This window comes from Lissotriton helveticus, chromosome 2_1, assembly GCF_964261635.1.
Source record: "Lissotriton helveticus chromosome 2_1, aLisHel1.1, whole genome shotgun sequence".
In the NCBI taxonomy this organism is placed as follows: domain Eukaryota; kingdom Metazoa; phylum Chordata; class Amphibia; order Caudata; family Salamandridae; genus Lissotriton; species Lissotriton helveticus.
In genome coordinates this window covers 570,254,589-570,274,222 of record NC_136059.1, presented here as the reverse complement: position 1 = coordinate 570,274,222, position 19,634 = coordinate 570,254,589, and the positions used below count along the sequence as shown (strand labels likewise).

The 19,634-nt window shown below is 44.2% G+C and overlaps 1 protein-coding gene across 5 annotated transcripts in view; it reads left to right on the top strand.

Moving 5' to 3' along the window:
- Window positions 1-19,634, top strand: part of ANKRD31 (ankyrin repeat domain 31) — a 2,265,957-nt gene that overhangs the window by 248,946 nt on the left and 1,997,377 nt on the right. The gene's annotated exons all lie outside the window — the stretch shown is intronic.

Here is a 19,634-nt window from a genome sequence, read left to right as displayed (position 1 = left end):
GAGATTGTTAAAGTGTTATGGCTTGTTTATGTACAAAAAGCAGGGGTGTGATTATGCCAGGGGTCTCTGATTATGCCAGGGCTCATACCATAGTAGTATTTAAATACTTGTAATCCCCTTATGTTGCCATGTTTCCGCAGATCTACATCCTGGGGCTGACGGTAGTGGTAAGCAATAGTTCCAGGGTTAGAATACCCTTTTGAGTCTGTGCAAACCTACTAACTTGCATGTTTTAAGGGTTTTCAACAACTATTCTCTAATCTTTTCCCATGCTGAGAAATGTTGGAAATTTACTCCCAACAATGGCAGACTGTAGGACATGGAATGAGTCACGGACTTCGAAACACCTGAGGCGACAAGGGAGACACCACTGATCAATCTCTTAACCATCTTTACTAAGGCTACCAGAGTACAAGAAGTGATGGATAAAATTATAAGACTGACAAAGGGACGATATTGACACAATTTGTTGCTGGCATTTCTGACAGAGAATACTAGAACAGAGCTTACTATATTACTTTGCCCTGAAGAAGCCCTCTCTAGGGCGAAACGCGTTGGCTGTACCAAATTGTGAAAAAAAATATAAGAAATAAAGAATCTTCAACGCACAACAAAAAACCTGCGAAAGAATGTTCATTGATCACTGACGTATCAATGTACATTTGTATTGCCTGTCATCATTCTGTCCAAACTGTATCTTATTTGGGGCCATGTGGCAGCTGGTCATTTGCGGTGCACAGTACGTTTGTCGGAATACACTAGTGACTATACTGGGTCGTGCAGTGTTGATGAATCTTGCTGCCATTCTGTGCTTTGCAGACGTAAACCTTCTTCCAGAGTTGGGGAAAAAAGTGGTTGGAGGGAAAGTGAACTTGCGAACACCCCGATTTCTGCATGAGCAACTCTACACATAAAAATTTGCTCATGCTAAAATGCAGTACACGAATATTATCTAGGAGAACTATTTCTTGTCTTCTGTAAATTCTTGTGAATTCACGAAAGCTGAATAGCTGCACTTAGTACAAGGACGTATACCATGGGTGCACTTTTGAAACTTTCTTTAAAAATTGGGCCCCTAATTTGGTCTGGCATTGACCATGACCTTTTGCGTTTATTAAAATTCTGTCGCTCTCTCTCGGTATCGGCTGGCTTCATTGTGAGTGACAGCATTCTGCTCTTTCACAAGGAGCATATCGGCACACAAAGTAATTTTGTTCAGTGCCAGTAACTACTGTGGCAGTAGGTGCTTTTTGAGAACAAAAGCAATTTTTGCTTTTGCCAATGTTTGTTATGATGATGGGGTCCTGGCAGCTCCCTCACCAATAAGGTTGCCCCAGTATTGGAACCTTCATAGATTCCCATGCTTTTGTATCATTCCCCGTCGTCGGAATGGGAGTCTCGGTAACAAAATAACATAGCAGTAGGTACAAAAGAGAAAGAAAAAGGCCTAGGCCTCATTCCCTTTTGTAGCATATCTGCCTCTTTTTGTAAAAGAGACCAAACTAAGCATCAGCCAATCAGAAGAGCCTCACCCCATTGAACCCTCCTGAAGGAACCTCAGAGCCTCAGATTTTCTACTGCACGTTGTGCTTAGGGAGTCTCCTTTGAGCTCTGCTCCTTCTCTACTCTTTTCAGAAGTTTTCTTCAGGATTTCTCTTCAGAATTGTTGGCTGTCCCTTCCAGGATGTCTGATAAGGAGAAGAAGAAGGCCCTTTTCAAGTCATGTTCCACCTGTGGCAAGAAAAGATTGTTTGTTGAGGATAAGCATAAAGATTGTATTTATTACCTCTATCCTGATCATAAGGCTGCAGACTGCAAGTTCTGCCGCACCTTTTCTACCAAGACCCTCCGGGATCGTGAGGGTAGGCTTCTTACCTGGCTCCAGAAGTTGAAGTCCAGAAAAGACACATTCTCCAGTGACAGTGAAGACTCTTCTTTAGCCTCATCTGCAAGAAGGTCAGTCAAAAGGGGTAGGGTTTCCCCTTCTCCTTCTATGGAGCGTCCATCTAAGGCCTCAAAAAAGACCCCCAGAGAGTCTGAGAGCCAGGGTCCGGTCGAATCTCCTCACCATGGTGAAAAGGAGAGGGAAGTACCAGCTACACCTTCTTCTGGGATGAAGACTGATCCAGCCTTCAAAAGACCTTCTTCTCAGTCTTCTGGGAAGTCTGAAAGAAGTTCCAAGTCGTCGTCGACGCATATGAAGGCTTCATCGACGAAGGCTTCGTCGACGAAGGCATTGAAGCCTAAGCTTAAAATGGTACAGTCTACGGGCCCGTCCACGGTACAATCGACGTCGACGGGATCGTCGGCGATGACGGAGTCGTCGACGACCGTGTCGGCGTGTCGATGACGGCAGCGACGACGAAGAGTTCGTCGACGGTAGTGACGACGACAGTGTCGGCGTCGAGGGCTTCGACAACGACAACATTCATTGACGACGACTGCAGGAGCATCGACAGTCTCGGCCGTCGATGACGCCCATCTCGTCGTCGATTGTTCGTTCGTCGACGACGCCAGTATTACCACATATAGCTCCATCGTCGATGGGATTGTCGACGATTCTGTCGTAGACGGAAAGAATTACTATTTCTATGACACTAATTACACCTGACATGACGTCTCCTAGGATGAGAGTTACCCTCTTGCCTCCGGCTCTGCTGTTAGAGGAGGATGATGACGAATCAGATGATGATGATCAGGACTCATATGGTTATGCAAACAGTCCATCTCAGCTTCTGGTTAAATGCCAGGAGACGGATTCCGAAGGGGAGTACCAGCAGGAATGTGGGTATCATCATTCTGCCCAGCGACAACAGTATTCGAGGCAAGACATGGTGTCTGTGCCACCTCTTTCTTGCAGGATCGCCACAACATGCTGCTGGATTACAAATCTAGATGTTCACAGCCTGCTGCTGTTCCGACTACGCAAGCCCTGCCTGTCCCTGCGGCTCCTGCAGTGGTTTCTCCAGAATTGCCGTCTCAGGTGACATCTGACACCGGTTCCACAGGTACCTTCGATACCACTGTACACTCATGATGATTCCTCGGATGAGGATCAAAACTTTGATGGCAGACCTGATCAAGGTGTAGAATGGGACGAGTATGTCATCCCAGACCCGGCTTCACCATGTCCGGATCCGGTGGACTCCCCACCAGCGGATATAGGGGGGTTCCATAATCTGATGGAGAGAGCGGCTGGCAGATTCAAGCTACCAATGCCTTCTTTTGCAACCAAATGTTTTTATATGACTTTAAAGATCCTTATAAAAAGACTGCTATATCTATCCCTATTGTTTAACATGTTTGGGATGAAGGCCTTACGGCAATGAAGAATCCAGCGACGGTGGTCCCTGTACTACCGCACCTCGACAAAAAATACAAAGCACCTGAGGATGGTCCGGCGTTTTTGACGGGACACCCAAAACCGGACTCTGTAATTTCACAAGCGGCACAAAGGAAGTCACGCAATCCTTCAGCTCCTTTGACAACTCCTCCAGATAAAGAAGGCAGGAGGTTAGACAACGCCGGGAAGAGGTTTTCTTCAATGGCTAGTCTTTTGGTGCGGGCAGCAAATGCCTTGACAATATTGGGCAGGTATGATCGCCAATTATGGTGTGACGTTTCGCCACATTTGGATCAACTTCCTCCAGAATCAAAAACAGAGGCGAAAAAGATTTTACAAGAAGGGGAAGCAACGTCAATGGAAATTATAGACTGTGCCATGGACATCGCCACAACAGCTTTTCGTTCATTGGCTGGTGCTGCAGTCCTTCATCGCCAGGGATGGCTCAAGGCCACTTGATTCAGACCCAAAATCCAGAATAAGATCCTGGATCTACCTTTCGATGGAGAGGCATTGTTTGGAAACTTTATAGATGACACTCTCCAGGATATTAAAAAGGACACTGAGACAGCTAAGTCTCTGTTAACGCTTCAGTACAGTAAAGCTCCATTCAGAGGTTCCAGAGGCAAGAGTACCACGTACTGAGGCTCTTACCAGCAGCAACGGTACTCATCGTATGGCTCAGGTTCGCAACAGTATCGCCAACCTTAGCAGCAAAGACAAGGCCAGTCCTCGAATTTCTCAAGATCTAATAATAGAGGAAAGCAAACTCGCCATGGACGTGAAACGTCCAAGAGACAATAGCGGCCTTCTTGCTCTTCCTACTGTGCCCACCTCCGCAAGATCATCAGTGGGAGGCAGGGTGTCTCAATACCTTCAGAATTGGTCCAAGATAACATCAGACCATTGGGTGCTAAACATCATTCGAAAGGGCCATACTTTGGAATTTACACAAATACCACCATCCAAGCCCCCGGACGCCGTCCCATCGAAACATCTGCGTCTTCTGCGGCTCGAAGTTTAGCAGATGCTCCGGAAAGGTGCTATAGAGCCGGTTCCCTCCGCCCAAAGAGGAGGAGGATTCTATTCCAGGTTCTTTCTGATAAGGAAGACTCTAGAGAAATGGTGCCCCATTTTAGATCTCAGGGAGCACAACACCTATCTCATCTCCCTATCTTTCCGGATAGTCTCACTTCAAGACATACTACATCTCATCAATTCAGGGGATTTCATGGCCACGCTCGATCTCGAAGATGCGTACCTTCACATACTGATTCACCAAACACACAGAAGGTTTCTACGATTTACAGTAGCCAAGAGCCACTTTCAATTCAGGGTTTAACCCTTTGGTCTTCGTTCAGCCCCAAGAATCTTCACAAAGGTGCTGGTACCAGTGGCATCGTTTCTACGGAAGAATCACTTTCAAGTCTTCCCTTACCTGGACGACTGGTTGCTGAAGGCTCCGTCCAGGGAGACCGTGAGGGAAGCGGTCGACGCATGTACAAACCTGTTTCAGAATTTGGGTCTCACTCTAAAAAAGGAGAAGTCATCTCTGGTTCGGTCCAGGACTGCACGCTTCCTGGGGGCCATCTTGGACTCGAATCTCAAAAAAGCTTTCCCAACCTTGGAGAGGCAGGAAAAACTGCAAACCATGGCGCTAGCCTTAAGAAGAAGAAGGTGTATTTCAGTACGCCGTTACAAATCTCTTCTAGGAGTGATTTCTTCATGCATTCCTCTAATTCCCCACTGCAGATTGAGGATGCGTCCTCTTCAGGAGCAGCTGGACATCCAGTGGAGACAGATTCACGGTTTGTTCGAGGACAAAGTGACCATCACCTCGGCAATAAGAAAAGCTGCCTTGTTGTGGACAAGTTGTAGGAAGCACAGGAGGTAACCCATAAACCACGTTGGGAAGGGTGCGTTATGTAAACAAGAACAGGTCCCAACAGGTATTATTTAAAAGACTGTTTCAATAGGAGTATGCCACAAGCATTACTAAGAACAGAACACAAGGAGTCAGAGGATTGAAAAAAGGGTGGTATTATTCACCAAGGGCAAGGGGTAATACATTTACAGTTAAGACAGCACTGTAAAGATTAGATCTTGTGACAACCCAGTGGCACTTGGTGCAAGGTGCTATATACAGTTTGAAGTGAAAATGAGAAGTGCAAGTGCTTTTAAAAACAGCATAAGTGGCGCATACATGAAATTATGTACATCATTTAAAGCTTCAATTACAGAACAAGTTACAATCACTTGAAAAATAGTTATGGATACAGTGAGTTGCCAGTTGCCAAAATGAAAAGCACAGAAGGCAAGCGCTCATCTGGCGTGGCTGTTCCCGCATTCACTGCCGACCAGCCACGCCAGATGAGCGCTTGCCTTCTGTGCTTTTCATTTTTCCAGACGCTGCCCAACTCTGTGAGCATCCCTAGGACGGAACGCGACCAGCAATTGACGCTAGTAACAGCCGTGTGCCGCCAGACTCGCCATCCCAACTGGCAACTCACTGTATCCATCGACAACCCCGTCCTGATGATGATCCCAAACCAAGGGGATCGAAACGCCGTCGACCACACAGCTTGAATCATACGACGCATATCACACTTAAAGCTTTTACCAAAAACTATTTTTCAAGTGATTGTAACTTGTTCTGTAATTGAAGCTTTAAATGATGTACATAATTTCATGTATGCGCCACTTATGCTGTTTTTAAAAGCACTTGCACTTCTCATTTTCACTTCAAACTGTATATAGCACCTTGCACCAAGTGCCACTGGGTTGTCACAAGATCTAATCTTTACAGTGCTGTCTTAACTGTAAATGTATTACCCCTTGCCCTTGGTGAATAATACCACCCTTTTTTCAATCCTCTGACTCCTTGTGTTCTGTTCTTAGTAATGCTTGTGGCATACTCCTATTGAAACAGTCTTTTAAATAATACCTGTTGGGACCTGTTCTTGTTTACATTGTTGTGGACAAAGCAGGAGAACTTGTCCCAAGGCCTGTCCTTCGTAAGCGATCTGTCTCCTCAGATTGTGACAACGGATGCGTCATTGGGCGGTTGGGGGGCAGTAGTGCAGGATCTGCATGTCAGTGGACATTGGTCACCTCAGAACCGTCTGCTTCACATCAATCTCTTGGAACTCGGGGCAATCAAACTGGCTCTTCAAGCTTTTCTCCCTCGACTAGGAGGTTAGAAGGTTCTCATCCGGACGGACAACACCGCGGTCATGCATTACATAAACAAGGAAGGAGGAACCAGGTCTCTCGCGTTATCTCAGGAAGCTCAAGAAATCTGGGAATGGGCGATCCTTGATGGGATTTCACTGCAGGCGGAACATCTGCCAGGGATCTTAAACGAAAATGCCGACAGACTTAGCAGGCTATCCTCAGTCAGTCACAAGTGGGAACTGAACCAGCGAGTTCTGGACAAGGTTTTCCAACAGTGGGGCAAGCCTGCAATAGATCTATTTGCCACACGAACCAACAAGAAATGCCGGTTTTATGCAAGCAGGCTTCACCATCAAGGATCATTGGGGAATGCACTTTCGATAGCCTGGTCAAGGACATTTGTTTACCCCTTTCCCCCCATTCCAATGATCCCGAGACTTATCAGGAAAATCAAAGTGGAGCCATGCAAGATGATCTTGATAGCCCCTGCTTGGCCAAGACAGTTCTGGTTCACGGAACTCCATCTGTTGTCGCTTGTTCCTCCTCTTCCCTTGCGAACCATTCCGGACCTTCTCACAATGTCCGAGGGGCAAATTTTGCATCCGGATCCAGCTTCATTGCACCTGACAGCATGGCTCCCGAGCAGCGAGAATTCATGAACCTTCCCATCTCAAATGAAATAAGAGAGGTTCTCTCCCAGGCTAGAGCACCTTCCATGAATAACACTTACCGTTTCAAATGGAAAAGATTTTGCATTTGGTGCAGGAAAGAAGGTGTTGACCCTTTCTCTTCTCAACCTCATTAACTTCTGCCTTATCTTTTGTCCTTAGCTAAGACGTGGCTGGCCCATTCATCCATAAAAGTTCACTTGGCAGCGATTTCTCTGTACAGACGTTCTGCGTCTGGACCTTCTCTTTGGTCTTCTAGGATAATAAAACAGTTTCTTAAAGGATTGTTCCATGTCTATCCCCCGGTGAGGCCTCCGCCTCCCACTTGGCAACTGAATTGGGTCCTCACACAGCTCATGAAAGACCCATTTGAACCAATACATCGAACGGACATGAAATTCCTTTCATGGAAATTGGCTCTCCTTCTTGCCCTCACATCGGCAAGACGCATTGGGGAGTTGCAGGCTCTCACACTTCAGGAACCGTTTCTACAATTCAAAAGGAATACAGTTATCTTAAGAACTAGCCCGAGGTTCATACCCAAGGTGCCCTCGGACTTTCACTTGAATGAGCCAGTTATTCTTAAATGTTTCTTTCCTCACCCTTCCACACCAGCGGAGAGGTCACTGCATTCTCTGGATGTACATCGGTGCTTAAAATTTTATTTGGATCGCACCAAAGGATTCTGTAAATCTTCCCAATTGTTCATTGCTTTTGGTGGTCCTCGCAAGGGCCTCCCTCTTTCAAAACAAAGTATTGCAAGATGGATTTCCAGTGCCATTCTCCATTGCCATTCGACAGCTGGTAAGCCGCTGACCAGCAGAATTAGAGCGCATTCCACAAGATCGGTGGCTTCCTGGACAGCTCTCTTCGCGGGAGTGCGCATCAGAGACATTTGCATGGCTGCGACTTGGAGCATCGTGCACACCTTTACAAAGCATTACTGCTTGGAACCCTTGACACAGGAGGACACGGCTGTGGGCCAGGCAGTCCTGAGGAACCTCTTCCACTAATTGGTGAGCTTTCCTTTCTATCCCACCTTCCTTTTTTCTGCACATTTTGTATCTTCATGTAATGATGGCTATTGCAATGTATGTTTATGCCACAAAATGTGTTTTATTGCTGACTGTTTGCTACTTGGATACAAAAGCATGGGAATCTATGAAAGTTCCAATACTGGGGCAAGAAAACAAGTTACTTACCTGTAACTTTGGTTCCCCAGTATTGGTAACTTTCATAGATTCCCATGGGCCCACCCACCTCCCCGAGGAAAGCTCAGCCTTTAGCAGATATGGTGACTGTTACACAACGGCTACGAAAATCTGAGGCTCTGAGGTTCCTTCAGGAGGGTTCTATGGGGTGAGGCTCTTCTGATTGGCTGATGCTTAGTTTGGTCTCTTTTACAAAAAGAGGCGGATATGCTACAAAAGGGAATGAGGCCTAGGCCTTTTTCTTTCTCTTTTGTACCTACTGCTATGTTATTTTGTTACCGAGACTCCCATTCCGACGACGGGGAATGATACAAAAGCATGGGAATCTATGAAAGTTACCAATACAGGGGAACCAAAGTTACAGGTAAGTAACTTGTTTTCTTTTACAAAAACCAAAACCAAAACAAGTCACACTTTGACAAACCAAAAGGCTGACCACCAATTTCAGACCTACTGGCTTTCCCAGTGCTTGTTTATTTTTGTTTCCCATAATCTTATTGAAACGGGTTACACTGATTTTCCATTATGAATATTTTTGGGAAATACTAGCATGCAACAACATGTTACTAAATGATGCTGCAAAGAAATGGTACTTAAAAGATTACAATAGTTTAGCAAAATGTTTTTTTCCTGCTTTCATATTTTTTATCAACATTTTATTATGAAAGCAAAGAATCATCAGTCTTGGGTTCAAGCTTCTGCAAATATTTGCATCAAATCCTAGAGCATTCTGGAAGCATTATACATATTGCTGAACTTTGAAAACGTGTGTACACAGTTTTATACTGGAACCACTGTCAGTAGTGCAGTCAGAGCTTACAACATTTACTTAGAGCGTTCACCCTAATAATAAAGCCTTTCAATTAATGAACCATGAATACAAATTTGAACAGCATTAACATATGGACAAAAATATTACCTTAACTGCAGACAGTACCCTTTCATGATCAATAATGTGGTACTGCAAACTGTCAGCCAAAGGGTTTGTGCTGCAGGAGGTTGGGCCTACTTGTCCCAAGGACAAAATACACATGAAAACGTGTTGCCCTTGACCCCAAACAATATGTCCTGGGTGTTTGGCTATAGGTATTCCACATCCCTGACAAAAAGGCATTATATTGTACTGTTACTAGTGGTATAGTGCGGGTAAGTAATAGCAACATTTTTGAAAATGAGATGAAAGAGTGAAATAATAGAATTAATTGATGTAATAGTTATATTATGTGTTTAAAGGCGTTCCGAAAACGTTTGGGCCCAGTGCCACTGCACCTGCTGCACCATTTCAATCATGCCCCTAAGTTGTACAAGATAACTGCACTTGTGACTGCTTATTTTGTAGTAAAGTATAGCAATATTTAGTGGTTGGAGGAGTTCTGTCAACTTTTGGCCCCCGTGCCACTGCACCTACAGCACCATTGAAATTGTCGCCCTAGTACCTGCTAGATAACTGCATTTGTGAGTACTTGTTTAGTCATAAAATGTAGCAATATTCCATGTTTAGTGGGGTTGCTAGTACTTTTGGCCTAGTGCCACTGCACCTGCTGCACCATTCGAATCGAACCCCTTTTAACTGCAAGTTAACTGCAATTATGTGTGTCTGTATAGTAGGAAAATATAGCAATATTAGGTGTTTAGATGAGTTTTGACAACTTTTGGGCTCAGTGCTACTGCACCTGCTGCACAACTCAAATACATTTTGTTTTGGAAAAAAAACGTTATTAAAGTTTACAGGCCTGTAAACATGTATTCTTCAATAGGTTAATTATAAAATACATACAATAAGGTGTGCAATTTTGCCATCTAGGATGACATAATTATATTAGCTAAACCATACATATAGTTGTCTCCAACCTTCTGCCACCCAGTGATCCCACTGTGTGCTAAAGCCGTTGGTGGCCAGTGTAGTAGGTGTACAGACCGTAAATCAATTCTATCCCCTTAAAACTACCTCCCACCTATCCCTCCCCCCAGGCATGTCACTTACAGTCAGCATTAGAGACTGGGCTGGGTCCATTGTTCAATAGTTCCATGAATGCGTCAAGAACAATACTTCGAGCTCTGTTCTGCCATGGAGTTAGGATTACCCTTCATACTATTCATAGTACCCCCATGAGGTTTAAAGCATGGATGCAGACTATCTACTCTGCCACCTCAGCAGCGGTAACCATGGGAGCACCATCTTCGTCACTGTCCGTAATCTTTAGGAGCCCCACCAGAGTTTCCCATGCCTTTGCCGCTTCTAGCGCTTTTTCACTTCCCGCTCTTTTCGCCAATTGCAGCCTAACTATTCTATCACACTCCGCCCATTTATTGAATTCCTTCTTCCATCTAGTTATTTTAGGGTCCCTCTGTGCCTTCCAATGTCTAGTGATGTCTAGAGGCCCATATCTATGAATTTGCTAGTAATCTTATTCTTAGTCGTGTGGGGGAACCAATGCAGCAGACAGGGCCCTATGGCTGGTTCCAACTCCCTATCCGTGACCTTAATCAGTGAAGCCACTACGTCAAGCTAATAACTATCTAATTGCTAGCAATCCCAAAACGTATGGCAAAAACCCGCTCCCTCTTGATTACAGCGTGGACATGCTGCTGTGCGGGTGTCAAAGTATTTGTTCATTTTTGCTGGGGTGAGGTAGGCTCTATGCAATATGTAAAAATGCACTAATTGAAATCGGGCATTCCTGGAGCTCTTCCACGCCCTCTCCACAAGATTGGCCCAAGTCTTTTCCGGGATTTCCACCCCCAAATCCTCTTCCCACTTAAGTCATAGCTCATTTAGGGGACTCAGCATTTCCTGAGTCATACGCCTATATAGGCATGTGACTGCTTTAAATGTTCCTGCCTTTTTTTATTTATTTATTTATATCAGCTAGCAGACAGAACACAAGCAATAATATATAGGCAATCAAAAGACATCATTCATCTTTCAATATCAACAGATAAGCATCTTATACATTTAAAAATAAATAATTTCATCGTGCCAATACATCATAAATTCATATCCAATTAGCGATAGGAGACCACAGTTTCAACCCCTGAATTTTCCTTCTCCGGACCTTTGCTTTATACACTGCGGTCTCAAGAGGATATATAGACAATAGTCTAGATTGCCAATTGATAAAGGTTGGTGGTTCAGCATCCAGCCATTGAGACGTAATACATAAACGAAAAATAGACATACAAATAAAAATAAGCCCTACTTCAGCCTCCGACCGAGAACTAGCCGAACTTTCTTGAAAACCAAAGATCACCAACTCTACCGACAATTGCTGTCGGATACCCAAACTATGTATCAAAAAATACTCTACTTCTTTAATACACTGGGAAAGTTTGGGGCAAAAAAAGAACATATGAGATGCATCCGCAGCTTATAACCCACAGCGATTACACTTATTCCCCCTTGTAGAGTTCCACTTAGCAAGTTTTCCCGGCATATAATATAACTAAAAAATAGACATAAAGTGTTGGCTCTTTAAGGGGCCATTAAATAAGACATTAGTAGCCAACTCGATGATTCTCTCAAGATTGATTCGCTCTATCCCCAATTTATTTTGCCATTTTACCTCCCCGTCCTCAAGATCATCCTCCGCCTTTTCCATGAACATCTGATATAAGGGCCCCATTTTGGATCTTAATTTGATTGCTTCCATAATTTCTACTCTTTTTAGTGTGATCAGGTTTTGAGTTATTTTCTGCTAAAAAAAAATACGTAGCTGAAGATATTTAAAAAAATCGATTCGAGCTAACATATTTCTTCTGCAAAAAATCGAAAGAAACTAACTTCTTCCCCTGAAACAAATCTCCAATTTTACAAATTCCAGCGCTATGCCACCTAACCATAACCTGATCTCTGAATATTTCTGGAAGTAAAGGACAATTCTTAAATGGGGTATGGAAATTCAGATTAGAGCCTATGCTTAATTTCTTTTGAGTTTTTCTCCATATTTCAAAGGCGGCAATGACAACTTTACATTTTATTTTCTTATAATAACTGGGTTCAATTATTCGGATTAGGCATTGCATCGCCTCTACACCCAGTAACATCTCATAAATAGAAGGAGCAGCAAAATCTTCCGTTGGATCATCCTGCAAAATTAACACCCCCATATGTTGCAATATGGCTATCCAGTGATATAATCGGAAATTGGGGACACCCCAGCCTCCTCTTACTCTAAGTAGCATACACCATTTAAGGGCTCTCCTAGAGCGACGATAGCTCCACAAAAACCTCGAGCACATTCTCTCAATACGGGAAAAAAAGGAGGCTGAAATAAGTAAAGGGATAGCCTGGAATATATACAAAAATTTGAGAAACATAAGCATTTTTAAAACATTACTGCGCCCGTAAAGAGATAAGTGTAAGTTATTAATCCTTTCTAGTGTCTTATTAGAAGAAGCAATAATTGGATCCAAGTTCAAGGGGATAATGTCCTCCACTTTAGGTGATATTTTGATACCTAGTTAGGTTGCCTCTGTTTCAAAATTAATATCAGCTGGACGACCAGCCTCCGAGTGGATCAATTGTGTCTTAGTAACATTTAGTTTGTAACCCGAGAACCGCGCAAATACCCCGGCTGCCTCGATAATCCTAGGGAAAGCATTGCTAACATCAGACGTAACCACAGCAATATCATCTGCGTACGCAAATACTTTATACACCCCATTGTTTATCTCAAAAGATTTTATTGCAGTATTATTTTCCTGGGTGATTATAAAATGTTCGATATAAAGAGCGAATAACAAGGGGGAACAAGGACAACCTTGTCTTGTCCCCCTTGCTATCGCAATATTCCCTGACAACCTACCCGAGATACGTATAGCAGCCGATGGATGAAGGTATAATGTCTATATGGCCGTGATAATTTCTACCCGAAACCCCTTCCATGCTAGGACTGACCACAAGAACCTACACAAGACCCTGTCGAATGCTTTTTCAACATCCAACAGGCCACACCAACAGGGGAGTTAGTACCCTGCGACCAGTCCAGCATGGAAATGATCCTTTTAACATGATCTGTGGTATCTCTATGTTGAATAAAACTGTGTTGTCTTTGTGAGACCAAGCCTGGCATAAGATCGTTCAGCCTATTAGCGATTAGCTTCGAATATATCTTGCTATCTGAATTAAGTAACGAAATGGGCCTATAGGACCCCATTTCAATATCTTTTTTCCCTTTTTTTTTTTAAACCCCACAATCGTTGCTTTAGACCAAGAATCGGGAGCATTGCCAAAGAAGGCTTGTTGGCAAACTTCTAATAATTCATTTTTCAGTATGTTCCTAAAGGTTCGATAAAATTCAAGTGGAATATTGTCAGGGCCCATAGCCTTTCCCTGGGCTAAACCTAATAAGGCCACCTCGACTTCACCCCATACCAAGGGAGCAGATAATATTGTTTTTTGCGTATCCAACAGTACATCAGATGCCAAATCTTTCAGATATTCTCCCTCATTGCCTACATATGATTCTGGCCCCAAACTGCTATACAAAGATTGATAAAATCCTTGTAAAGCTTCAAGAACACCCTCCTTAGTTTCTTGCTCAACTCCGTTTAAATCAGTAATTTTGGCAATATCATTGTAAACTGCTTTCTCCCTTAATCTTTTGGCCAAAATTCTACCTGTTTTTTCACTAAATTCATAAGCATCTTTCTTATGCTGTACATATTATTCCACTATTTGATCAGCAATATGGGCGTATGCACTCGCCCTCTTGCTAATAAGATCTATTTGAGCTATCACAGAATCTGAGCCCAAACTAATCATTTCTGCTAGTTTCCGCTCCGCCATTATAACTAAGTCGAAATCCTTTTTATGTTTGGCCCATATCTTTTTACGTTTAAAGTTAGAAAAGCTAAGAGTTTCTCCTCTAACGACTGTTTAAAAGTATCCCATACTACTTTCTGCTCAGCTGTTCCTTTATTAAATTTGAAAAATTCCTGAATTATATTAGTCATAAATTGGCGATACTCCTCATCAAATAATAACTTTCTCTCGAAAGACCAAAGCTGACTACCTTCTTTTACCTCAGGGCCTAAAGCGAGCTCTAATATTACAGGATTGTGATCTGAAACCAGTTTGGGCTGTATCTCAATGTTGGCCTTTCCTAGCAGTGCAGATGCTACGAAAAAATAATCTAACCAAACAAATTTGGAGTGAGGGGCAGAAAAAAAAGTGAACCCTGGATCATCGGAATACAATAGATTCCAAACATCATGGAGTCCGTGCTCTAAAATCAGACCCCTTAATGATGTAAATACCTGCTTCTTTCTACCTGTATATACATTGTTCACTCTAATATTCACCTGGGCATCCATATGTATACTAAAATCACCGCACATTACCACTGGTTGCATCCACTGAGCTAGTTCTATGTTCAGGTATTTCAGGAGTTCAACATCATCCAAATTAGGACCATACACATTACAAAGTGTAAATCTACATTGATTAATCTTAAATTCACTAATTGCCCAGCGACCCCATTTATCTGCTGCAGTTTTTGTACAAACGCCCAACCCACGTTTCATAAGTATCGCCACCCCTCTCTTAACCCCAGTTTGTTTAGAACATGCTACTAATTCCAGCCCTAAGTTTTTCAAGTATCTCCTGGTAGCCCAAGCAACATGCGTTTCCTGTAAACATAATAAATCAATATGTAGCAACTACACAATTCTAGCCAATGCCAGCCTCTTCTTGGGATCATTAAGAACACAAGATGCTGCCTGACGTGACAGCAAACACTGTGCACTGTGCACTGGTGTCCCGTAGTACTAGACAATGTAATCAATGATCTTCTTGGGATCATTAAGGCCACATACATTCAAAGTGCAAATCTTTAGTTTCCTATCCATTTTCGAAAGCGGAAGATACATACCGGAACATCAATACATAGTAAGAAACATAATCTCTTACACATTTTTTATACATCCTGTCGCTGTTTGACATCTTCTGAACACAAAGAACCACTTTGAAATAAGTCTGATCTGCTGCAGATTTTTCACCCCCACCACCTACACCCCAAACCCACCACCTTGACCCCACACCCCACCCCCTTAACCCCCCCACACCACCCACCCACCCAACCAACCCTTCCCACCATATGAGGCCCAGGGACTATCAGTCCCTGCAAATTATGGAATGCCGTGCCCCCCCCCCCCCCCCCCCTCTCCTTGCGGGTTCAGAAAAGAGAATGTATATGAAAGAAAAGAAAAGAGAAAGAAAAAAGCCCACCCTATCCCATTAATAGCAGTCGAGCGACTGGTCCTAGTTTGACCTCATTTAACCTACCCCTTCCTACAAAGATCCCAAAAACTCTTTAGCCTTGATTTCAGATAGGAAGAATCTTGTTTGCCCTTGTATAATGACTTTGAGCTTTGCCGGATTCTGCAAATATACTGTAGCCCCTTTTTTTGGAAATCAGATATCAACTGGTGCAGATGCCAACGTTTAGACACGGTAGCCTGACAAAAATCTGGCCTAACGAAAAAACTATAATCTTTAGCCAGTGCTTATTTGTCTGGCCTAGCTAACGAGTATATAGCTTCCCTTGCTAGAAATTTTTTAAAACACACTAGAATTGTCCTTGGACGTTCTTCCTCTCCTTGCCGAGGTTTCCTAACTGTGAACGGAAACCGGTGGGCCCTTTGGATTTCTTTTGACCAGTCCCAAAGTGTCAATTCTGGAAAAGCTTCATCCAGTAGTTCACCTACAAATTTCCGCATATCAGACCCCTCCTTCTCAGGAATACCTAAAAAAACGCAGGTTGTTCCTGCGTGCTTGATTCTCCAGTTCGGACAATTTATAACAAAGATCATCACGATGAGCTTTAATAGACTACAGCTCTAGTTTTTGAGCAGCTGCATCATCCTCTAAGACAGAGATTCTGGCCTCCGCTTCAGTAACTCTGTCGGCTGTATCAGAACAGATTTTTATCACCCGACGAACAGCATTCTTGACTTTGCTACATGTTGCCTGCGTACGTGTATTTTTAACTTTGCTTTCCGCTCTATGGGTCATCATTGTATTATGAATTGTGGCCAGAGTAATCTCCTGATGAGCATCTGTTTCCTTTCCATTCTTCTCAGTTTCAGGCAAATCTAATGCTGCTCCTAGCACTCCTTTCATAATCTCTGAAATCAGCTCTTCCGTTTTAGATTTAGTACGATGCGACCCTCTTTTCTTCAGTGTCTTGACAGTAGAAACACTAGCATTTGGCGTGACCAGATTTAGCCTTGACTCCTCCTCAGAACTACTTCCCTCACTGTAATCAACCCAGTCTTTGCTTAAATTAGTGCTCTCATCTGAGGATGGATCTGACAATGAATAGAAATTATCACCGGCTTCTTGCGACCCCGTCAAATCTTGTGAGGAAGCCCCCTCCGTTAAAGCCAACAAATCTATCTCTGATACGAGATTATCCAAACTGCCAGTCAAAAACTCTTTTGAAGCACTATCAGGAACTCCATCTCCCACAATGCCGCTCTCTGCACTCGGAGCATTCGGAGCTGCATTGTGCTGCTTTTCAGTTACCTCCAGGTTTAAAATTATATCATTAGCAATAATGTCCTCCATAACTACGCTGAGAGGGGGCAAATTTTCACCCCCACCAGGTGCGTCCACGGCCATAACTTTATCAGAGACTGGTTCTAAGCCGCCTGGCTGGAACCAATGCAGCAGACAGGGCCCTATGGCTGGTTCCAACTCCCTATCCGTGACCTCAATCAGTGAAGCCACTACGTCAAGCCAATAACTATCTAATTGCTAGCAATCCCAAAACGTATGGCAAAAACCCGCTCCCTCTTGATTACAGCGTGGACATGCTGCTGTGCGGGTGTCAAAGTATTTGTTCATTTTTGCTGGGGTGAGGTAGGCTCTATGCAATATGTAAAAATGCACTAATTGAAATCGGGCATTCCTGGAGCTCTTCCACGCCCTCTCCACAAGATTGGCCCAAGTCTTTTCTGGGATTTCCACCCCCAAATCCTCTTCCCACTTAAGTCATAGTTCATTTAGGGGCCTCAACATTTCCTGAGTCATACGCCTATATAGGCATGTGACTGCTTTAAATGTTCCTGCCGACGTCACTATGTATTGACATCCCCTCGATGTCTGCGGTCCGTGAGGCCTTCTTTCCAATGTTTACGAAGGGCCGGAGTGAATGCAAAGTGCAGTACCCCCCGAGTAAATCATATTGGTCCTGCAGTTCGTTAAAGGGGAGCATAGTGCCATCTTCACATAGATCCCCTACGGTGGCCAGACCCTTCTCTTTCCAACTCTCCAGTCCCCCCCCAGGTACCTCCATGAGGTAGAGCCTCACACCTGGCTAGAGGAATATCTGTCCAAAACGGAATCTCGATCTGCGCTCGTTTCAGGCTCCTATTCCAACAGTGCCTCGTTACTTTGAGACCCCCAGGGAGATCTTGGGCTCGAACTGGCAATTTCAGGACAATCTGGGAAAGAACCCAGAGTGTTGGGACAGTTTCTCCCATGTCCCCCACTCCTTGGAGCCGAGCTGCAACCATCTGCGTGAGCCACTGCAATTGAGCTGCCAGGTAAAAGGCCTCAAAATCGGGCAGTTCTAGGCCCCACTCTGAGCGCGATCTCATTAGGAGTCTCAACGCCACCCTCCTTCTACCGGTACCCCATAGAAAAGCCTGTGATCATAATAATCTTGAGCTGATCAAAGAATTGTGCTGGTATCCAAACTGGTAAGGTCCCAAAGTAATACAGTAGACGTGGGAGGGTCACCATTTTAAGTAAAGCGACTCGTCCAGCTACTGACAGAGGGAGCGCCCTCCAAAAATCAAAACTGCCCTTCATTCCCCTTATTGCCCTACCTATATTGTCCTCCAACAAGTCTCCCTGCATATGATATATTTGCGTCCCTAAATATGTCAGACACATTCACCCCGTCAGTCTCTTGTGGGCCATCTTTATCACTAATAGTAGGGAAAAAACAGGACTTCGTCCAATTTACTCGAAGCCCCGCCACCCTGCCAAGGTCGCAGAGCAAAGCCTTTGCTCCACTGAGCGCTTCATCTGAGTCCGCCAGGAACAGTAACAGATCGTCCGCACAGAGGGCAATATGGTGAATCTGTCGACCTGGCCTTAACCGCCAATGGCTCCAGTTGCCAACGCAAATAGAAGAGGGGACAATGGGCACCCCTGCCGCGTTCCGCGGTGTACCTCACGGAATTCCGATATCTACCCACCCATTCTAACCCTCGCCGTGGAGTATTTGTAGAGCAGGGCCGTCCATGCTATGAATTTACTCCCAATACCAAACGTATTCATCACCAGGAACAGTTAGGGCTATTCAAGACTGTCAAATGCTTTTTCAGTGTCAACAGCAAAGACAGTGGCCCTATCATTCGAATAGGAATAGGCCTCCAGGATCCGCAATAAACGTTGTACATAAATAGCCGCATTCCTGGTTGAGATGAACCCAGACGGATCTTTATTTACTAACATCATCAAATAGGGAAGAAGTGGAGTGGCCAAAATACGGCTCAGGATCTTATAATCCTTGTTAAGCATAGAAAGCGGGCGATAGGCGGTTCTGTCCCAAGCCGGCTTCCCAGGCTTCAGCAAAGGGATAATAACAGCCTCTCGAGTCGTTGCAGGAAGCTGTCCCAACTGTTTCACTTCATTATATATAACTCATCTAATCTAGGGGCCAACTGTCTAGTGTACGTAAGGTAAAATTAAATTGGTAATCCATTCCGTTCCAGGTGTCTTGTTCCTAGCCATGTTTTTTCGATAGTACCTCTCACTTTCCCAAGCTAAATATCGTGACCCAGTCCTTTGGCCTATTCCCTAATTAGCCGTGGCAGGCCCATTACCCACAAGAAGCTATCCATGTCGTCCTGTATCAGGGTCGTTTTACTTTTGTACAAGTCTGCATAATACGCAAGGAATGACTCATTAATACCCTGTTGAGTGTAGCTAGCTGCTCCATTCTGGTCTTTGAGTTCTAAGATTGGCGTACCTCTCCGAGCTGGGTTAGCCAGCCACGCTAGCAGAGCCCCTGATTTGTCCCTTTCTGCATGGGCACATGTGATATATTTTTTATAGTCAAAGCAACGCAGTCATTCTATTTGTACTGTTACAGCCGCTTTTGCTTCCAGGAGTTCGTTCTGCTTGTCTAGCCTCCCAGGTCTGTCTCTACCTCCCTAAGGCGCTGATCTGCCGCCTGCACTTCTCGCAAAAGTAGTTTGCGCACCCCCGCCACTTCCGAGAAA